The sequence below is a fragment of the Triticum aestivum genome, chromosome 6B (assembly GCF_018294505.1).
Source record: "Triticum aestivum cultivar Chinese Spring chromosome 6B, IWGSC CS RefSeq v2.1, whole genome shotgun sequence".
NCBI lineage: Eukaryota > Viridiplantae > Streptophyta > Magnoliopsida > Poales > Poaceae > Triticum > Triticum aestivum.
Window position 1 is genome coordinate 620348277 of NC_057810.1, and position 8148 is coordinate 620356424.

Sequence of the window (8148 nt, forward strand, 5' to 3'; positions counted from 1 at the left end):
GCACAAACCTTTGCTTGTCCTCAAGCAATTCAATTTACAAACTGAAAGTGATAAAGAAAAACTTTTACAAATTGTGTTTGATCTTGTTGTTGCAAATATGTAAAGCCAACATTCAAGTTTTCAGCAAAGATTATGAACTAACCATATTCACAATAACACTTAGATCTCATGTTTACTCATATCAATGGCATAATCAACTAGCGAGCAATAATAATAAATCTCATATGACCACACTTTCTCAAAACAATCATAATATGATATAACAAGATGGTATCTCGCTAGCCCTTTCTGAGACCGCAAAACATAAATGCAGAGCACCCCTGAAGATCAAGGACTGACTAGACATTGTAATTCATGGTAAAAGAGATCCAGTCACAATCATACTCAATGTAAATTAATAGCAATGCATGCAATTGACAGCGGTGCTCTCCAACTGATGTCTTTTAATAAGAGGATGATGACTCAACATAAAAGTAAATAGATAAGCCCTTTGCAGAGGGAAGCATTGAAATAGAGATAAATAATATTTTGAGCGGCATACTTTCATTGTGAACATAACAACCGACAGATCTCGATATCTTCCATGCTACATACATTATAGGCAGTTCCCAAACAAAATGGTAAAGTTTATACCCCCCCCCAACCACCAACGAACATCAATCCATGGCTGGCGCAAAATAACGGGTGCCATCCAACTAACAACAATCTTGGGGGAGTTTTGTTTTGCAATTATTTTGATTTGATTTTCGCATGGGACTGGGCATCCCGGTTACTAGCCATTTTCTCGTAAATGGTGAGCAGAGTCCACTGATCCTGAGAGTAACCCACCTAGCATGGAAGATATAGACAACCCTAGTTGGTACATGAGCTATTCGAGCATACGAAACAGAATTTCATTTGAAAGTTTAGAGTTTGGCACATACAAATTTACTTAGAACGGCAAGTAAATACCGCATATAGGAAGGGATGGTGGACTCATATGGAATGACTTTGGGGTTTATGGAAGTGGATGCACAAGCAGTATTCCCGCTTAGTACAAGTGAAGGCTAGAAAGAGAATGGTAAGCGACCAACTAGAGAGCGACAACAGTCATGAACATGCATTAAGATTAATCAACAATGGGTGCAAGCATGAGTAGGATATAAATCACCAGGAACATAAATATCATGGAGGCTATGTTGATTTTGTTTCAACTACATGCGTGAACATGTGCCAAGTCAAGCCACTCGAATCATTCAAAGGAGGATACCACCCTATCATACCACATCACAACTGTTTTAATAGCATGTTGGCACGCAAGGTAAACCATTATAAACTACTAGATAATTAAGCATGGCATGAGCAACTATAATCTCTAATTGTCATTATAAACATGTTTCATCCATAACAGGCTGAATCAGGAATGGTGGACTAATCATATTTACAAAAACAAGATAGGTTGAGTTCATACCATCTTCTCTCATCTCAATTAGTCCATCATATATCGTCATTATTGTCTTTCACTCACACGACCGAACGATGTGGATAATAATAATAGTGCACATGCATTGGACTAAGCTGGAATCTGCAAGTGTTTAATACAAAGGAGAAGACAAGGTAATATGGGCTCTTGGTTAGATCAACAATAATGCATATGAGAACCACTCAACATTTTCATCGTGGTCTTCTCCTCTCGACCCCCAAAGAAAAGAAAATAAATAAAACTATTTACACGGGAAAGCTCCCAACAAGCAAAATAAGAACGAGAAATCTTTTTGGGTTTTCTTTTCATTACTACTACAAGCATGGAACGTAAACTAGCTAAAAGCTACAACTATTTTGTTTGTTTGTTTTTCTTAAGGTTTTTCAAACACACAAGAAGAAAGCAAGAAAAGAAAATAAACTAGCATGGATAGTACAATGAAAAAGTATGAGCACCAACAACTAGCATGAGTGTGTGAACATGAATGTAATGTCAGTGAGAAATATGTACTCCCCCAAGCTTAGGCTTTTGGCCTAAGTTGGTATATGCCCATGGATTGAAGCTACTCTCTCCGGTGTACTGAGGAGGGTCCTTAGGGTGCCACTGGTTAGCGATCTCCTCCGGATCCCACTGATAAATAGACTGTCGATAGGGGTCAAGTGGTGGCTCAGGCTCAGGCTCTGGAACTTGTTTCAGATTCCAGTATGCGTAAATGGTCTCGGGCAAGATGAGGTATGTGCCTGAAAGTATGTTAAACAAAGAGGGTGTAGGCAAGGTAATCGTCTCACAGTGAGTTTTATCAAATATCAGGTTATACTTAAGCATCTTCTTCTTATTCTTAACAATAAATTCATGTGCTACCATACTCTTATAATCTAGAAAAATAGGGGGAAACAACTTTTCCTCTTTCTCATAATGCCTAATAGGTATCTCAAAGTGTTTAGCAAGGCGTGAAGCAAAGATACCACTAGAGATGGGGCCCTTTGTACGGTTCAGACTTAACTGTTTAGCAACAATAGCGCGTAAACTGATGGTTGTATCCCGAAATAAAGCATCGCGTAAAATAACAAGGTCAGTAGCACTAAGGTTTCCATTGTTCCCGCGACAAATTAAGCATCTACTAGCAAATATTGCAAAGTAACATAGAATAGGAAAATGTATACTAGTAGTTCTTGCATCTGAAACTTTCCTTGTTTCTCCTACAACAATTCAATCAATAAATCCATCCACATCGCTAGGATGTGGTTCCTCGATGCTGCCCACAAAGGGTAACTTGCAAACCAAACAAAAATCATGGAGTGACATCTCCTTAACCTCATCATATAAGTGAAACTCCACTAAAGGTGGCGATTTATTAACATGGAAGTAAAAAATTGGCATGAAAATATTGGTGAGTAGGAGATACTGTTCGCGCTGGTCGTGTAGGAAGTCGGTGAGGCCTGCATTCTCAACCAAGTAATAGAAGTCATCGTAAATTCTGGTGGCCTTCAAGAACGCATCACAAGGCCATTCACATGGCCGGACCTTCGCGGTGCGAGGAAGATTGTATTTGGGCTTTTTATTATCCTCATTCTGCTTATCCTTCGAGCTTCGGCTCGAGGAGCCCCTCAACAATCTCTTCATCATTTTCTTTCTCTGAAAAAATTCTGAAATTTTTGGTGACTCAAATTAAAAGTGAACCAAACTCAACAAGATTGATAGCAACTACTCCCACAAGTGCCTAGAGGCTATATCATGCATTAAAACTACTTTGGACCATATAGATTTGGCATGCAAGCTCAAGAATAGGGTCACCTCCGCAGCAAAAAATTGCAATAAATAAAGCACTAGAACAAAAACTAATTGGACCATTTGAGGAGTCACATACCGAAGAACAATCCCCCAAAACAGTTTTGTGAATGGAGCCTTGAGCTAGGAGATCGAAAATGGCAGAAAGATGAGCTAGAACACAGGTTTGAGCTATGGGAGGATTTTTTCTGGAGGAAGACAAAGTGAGTGAGTGCTGGAATAAGTGGAGGGGGTCCACGTGGTGCCCACAAGGCAGGGGGCGCGCCCCAGGGGTGTGGGCATTCCCTGTGCCCTCGTGGCCAAATGGTGGGTCCCCCTGGTGTGTTCTGAGTGCCAGGAATTCTTAAATATTCTATAAAGAATCATACTTCATTTTTAGGGCATTTGGAGAACTTTTATTTTCAGGTTTTTTTATTGCATGGATAATTCAGAAAACAGATAGAAAAATACTATGTTTGCTTTATCTAAATAACGTAAAGTAAAAGGAGGGTATAGAGAGTTGTGCTTTCTAACTTCATCCATCTCATGCTCATCAAAAGGAATCCATTAACAAGGTTGATCAAGTCTTGTTAACAAACTTCTTCCGAATAACGTAAAACCGGAGAATTTTTGAATAACACTAGGTTACCTCAACGGGGATATGCATGCCCCCAACAATAAGAATATCATATTTATTTTTGACAGTAGGAAGAGGGAATTCAAAACCTCCAATAGTAATTGTTTAAATTTATCCAATAGAATTGATACTATGAACTTGAGGTTGTTTCCTCAGGAAGTATACCATATGCTCATTACCATTAACATGAAAAGTGACATTGCCTTTGTTGCAATCAATAAAAGCCCCTGCAGTATTCAAAAAGGGTCCACCAAGGATAATCGACATACTATCATCCTCGGGAATATCAAGAATAACAAAGTCCGTTAAAATAGTAACGTTTGCAACCACAACAGGCACATCCTCACAAACACTGACAGGTATAGCAGTTGATTTATCGGCCAGTTGCAAAGAGATTTCAGTAGGTGTCAACTTATTCAAATCAAGTCTATGATATAAAGAGAGAGGCATAACACTAACACCAGCTCCAAGATCACATAAAGCAGTTTTAACATAGTTTCTTTTAATGGAGCATGGTATAGTTGGTACTCCTGGATCTCCTAGTTTCTTGGGTATTCCCCCCTTAAAAGTGTAATTAGCAAGCATGGTGGAAATTTTAGCTTCCAGTATCTTTCTTTTATTTGTAACAATATCTTTCATATACTTAGCATAAGGATTCATTTTAAGCATATCAGTCAAACGCACACGCAAAAAGATAGGTCTAATCATTTCAGCAAAGCGCTCAAAATCCTCATAATCCTTTTTCTTGGATGGCTTAGGAGGAAAGGGCATGGGTTTCTGAACCCATGGTCTCTTTCTTTACCGTGCTTCCTAGCAACAAAGTCTCTCTTATCATAACATTGATTCTTTGATTGTGGGTTGTCAAGATCAACAACAGGTTCAATTTCTACAACATTATTATTAATAGGTTGAGCATAAACACGAATATCATCATTAACATTATCACTAGGTTCACGTTCATTCCCAGATTGTGTTTCGGCATCAGAATCAAAATATCATTGGGATTCTCAGGTGTGTCAACAAAAGGCTCACTAGAAGCATGCAAAGTCCTATCGTTTTTCTTTTTCTTTTTCTTAGAAGGACTAGGTGCATCAATATTAGTTCTTTGAGAATCTTGCTCAACTCTCTTAGGATGGCCCTCAGGATGGAAAGGTTTTTGAGTCATTCTACCACCTCTAGTCATGACTCTAACGGCATTATCATTTTTCTTATTATTTAATTCATTGAGCAAATCATCTTGTGCTTTGAGCACTTGTTCTACTTGAGTGGTAACTATCGGTGTCAAAACCGGCGGATCTCGGGTAGGGGGTCCCGAACTGTGCGTCTAGGCGGATGGTAACAGGAGACAAGGGACACGATGTTTTACCCAGGTTTGGGCCCTCTTGATGGAGGTAAAACCCTACTCCTGCTTGATTAATATTGATGATTTGTGTTACAAGAGTAGATCTACCACGAGATCAAGGAGGCTAAACCCTAGAAGCTAGCCTATGGTATGATTGTTCTTCGTCCTATGGACTAAAGCCATCCGGTTTATATAGACACCGGAGAGGGCTAGGGTTACACAGAGTCGGTTACAATGGTAGGAGATCTACATATCCGTATCGCCAAGCTTGCCTTCCACGCCAAGGAAAGTCCCATCCGGACACGGGACGAAGTCTTCAATCTTGTATCTTCATAGTCTTGGAGTCCGGCCGATCATGATAGTTCGGCTATCCGGACACCCCCTAGTCCGGAACTCCCTCAGTAGCCCCTGAACCAGGCTTCAATGACGACGAGTCCGGCGCGCATGTTGTCTTCGGCATTGGAAGGCGGGTTCTCCCTCCGAATAATTTTATAGAAGATTGTGAACACCAAGATAGTGTCCGGCTCTGCAAAAATAAATTCCACGTACCACCGTGGAGAGAATAATATTACACAAGTTCAATCTGCTGACGTATTTTGTGGCGTGACGTCACACCATTACCAAGCCTTTACTCGAATTGTTTTTATTGTATCACCTCAGTGCATTTAGCGAGGCGGTTTCCTTGGCATGTCTTGTCGAAGCAGAGATCGTGTTCCCCTTATTCCAGGATTCTCATCAATACGGACGTGGGTAACCCAACCGCGCCCGTTGCCACGCCCCCTCCATCGAAGGCGGGTTCCAAATGGTCATGGGGACGGCTCTTGGTATTCTTCCTCTTTATAATGAGACCAAGGACCGTTATTTTCCTTCAATCCTCTGTCTAATCCGCCCCTCGCCCCGAGTCCCAACACCCAGGGCTCCACATTCGGGTACCTTCGATCTGTGACAATGTCCGGCCCTAACCTACGAGGCCGGTGGATGCCCTCCTCCGTCATGGAAGAGGATGTGCTAAAGCTGAGAGACGCCAGGTACTTAACCTACGAGATTTCGCATAGGCTGCCTGCCCAAGGGCAGGTTATTCCAACCCCCAAGTTTGGTGAGAGTGCCGTGTTCGTGTCTCACCTCCGTCGGGGTTTAGGCTTCCCGACGGATCCCTTTGTGAGGGGGCTCATGTTTTACTATGGGCTGGAACTTCATGACTTGGCTCCGGAGTCCATCCTCCACATCTCATCATTCATTGTCGTCTGCGAAGCCTTCCTCCGCACTACCCCTCACTTCGGCTTGTGTCTCAAAACCTTCAACGTGGAGCCGAAGATGATTGAGGGGCGTCAGGCAGAGTGCGGCGGGGCGGTTATAAGCAAGAGGGCCGATGCTCCATGGCCCAACAGCTCTTTTCAGGAGGAGCTCGGCTTGTGGCAACAGGAGTGGTTCTATATCACCGCTCCCAGGGGCAGCAGGCAGAGGCCGCCGCCCGTCATCCGCTCGGGCCCTCCATAACGGTTGACGTCATGGGTCAACAAGGGGCGTGACTGGGGGCCGTCCAAAGACGTACCCCTGTTGCAGGACCGGGTTTGAGGCCTCCACGAAAGGGAGATCAATCTAGTCACAGTGGTACAGGTTATGCTGATCCGGCGCCTACTGCCCTGCAAACGTCGCCCCCTTCGCCTGTGGGAATTTAATCCGGAGGGGCCACGAGCTCTTCAACACTTCATGGGTTTGACACCCACGGAGATGTACAAACTGTTCTTCGGATCGCAAGAGATGCGTCCGGAATTGACCGAGGATGCTGGCCTAAGCTGCAATCGCCCGGATACTCAAGTAAGTAGCCCTGTGTTCGGACACATCGTCCGTTCATTTACTGTGGGTTTTCCTTTTAACCAGCTATCGCTTGGACAGGAGTGGATAGCGCAAGCAAAACTGATACGGTGTCCGGCCCCCCTCCATGAGACCACGCAGGATCCCTTGTTAATCAAAATGTTGGAGGTTGCACCTTTGGAGGAGGGTGAAGAAGGGCACAGGGGAACTACCACCTCAGCCATGGAGGTTTTCAGTAAGGGAGGAATCGAGAGTCCCTCCTTCCAGGGGGAGAAGAGGACCGCTTCCGAAGACCCGGAGGCCAAGGCCTCAAAGCGGGGAAAGAAATCTGTACCGGAAGGTCCTGTGCCGGGAAGAGCCCCGGCCGTATTATCTCCTCGGAGGAATCAGCCCTCTAGTGAGCCGTAAGTATAAAAAAAGGGGGGATTTTATAGTAGTGGCCATCCCTGCTTAATTTCTAAGGGTAACCGAAGTTTTCATCTTGTAGTTCGGATCCCAGCCCGTCTCAGCACAGCTCATCTTCGGGAGACCTTCGTCCGGAGATGATGGAGAGCGAAACGCCTCCATCTGCCGCCCCATCGTGCGGGGCGGACAACCCTGAGGTGTTGTCGCGGAGGGTCTCCCCGAGTTCGGCGGGGCCAGAGAGTTTGGCACCCATTGGAGTACGGCCGGTGGAGCTGCAGGATTTGCTTAAGAGGGCGTCTGTCTCAGAAGATCACCGCAGATTAATGGGTAGGGTGATTGAGAGGATCTCGTCCGCCGAAAGCGGGTTGTATGAGGCCGTCGGAAGTTTGCTGACGGGGTTTGAGGTACGCAAAAATGACATATCATTTGACAGTTTTGCACGTGAAGTGCGCCCTGTATAGAGAGTAGCCCCTGAGACTTGGTATGCTGTCGAAAGCGACAGCGTGCCGAGGATCATAATCTCAGTTATAGATTGTCGCCTTTCCTATGCAGGTGGCGGAACGTTCGGTGGCCAGCCGGACTGATGGGTTTGCCGAGCTGAAGAGGCAGCTCGATGTTGTGGATGCGGACATCTCACTGGTCAATAAATGACTTGATGAGTCACAAGGTATGTGGTTGCTCTGCGGTCGCCTAGTAAGGGAGCTGACGCCCATTCCTTAC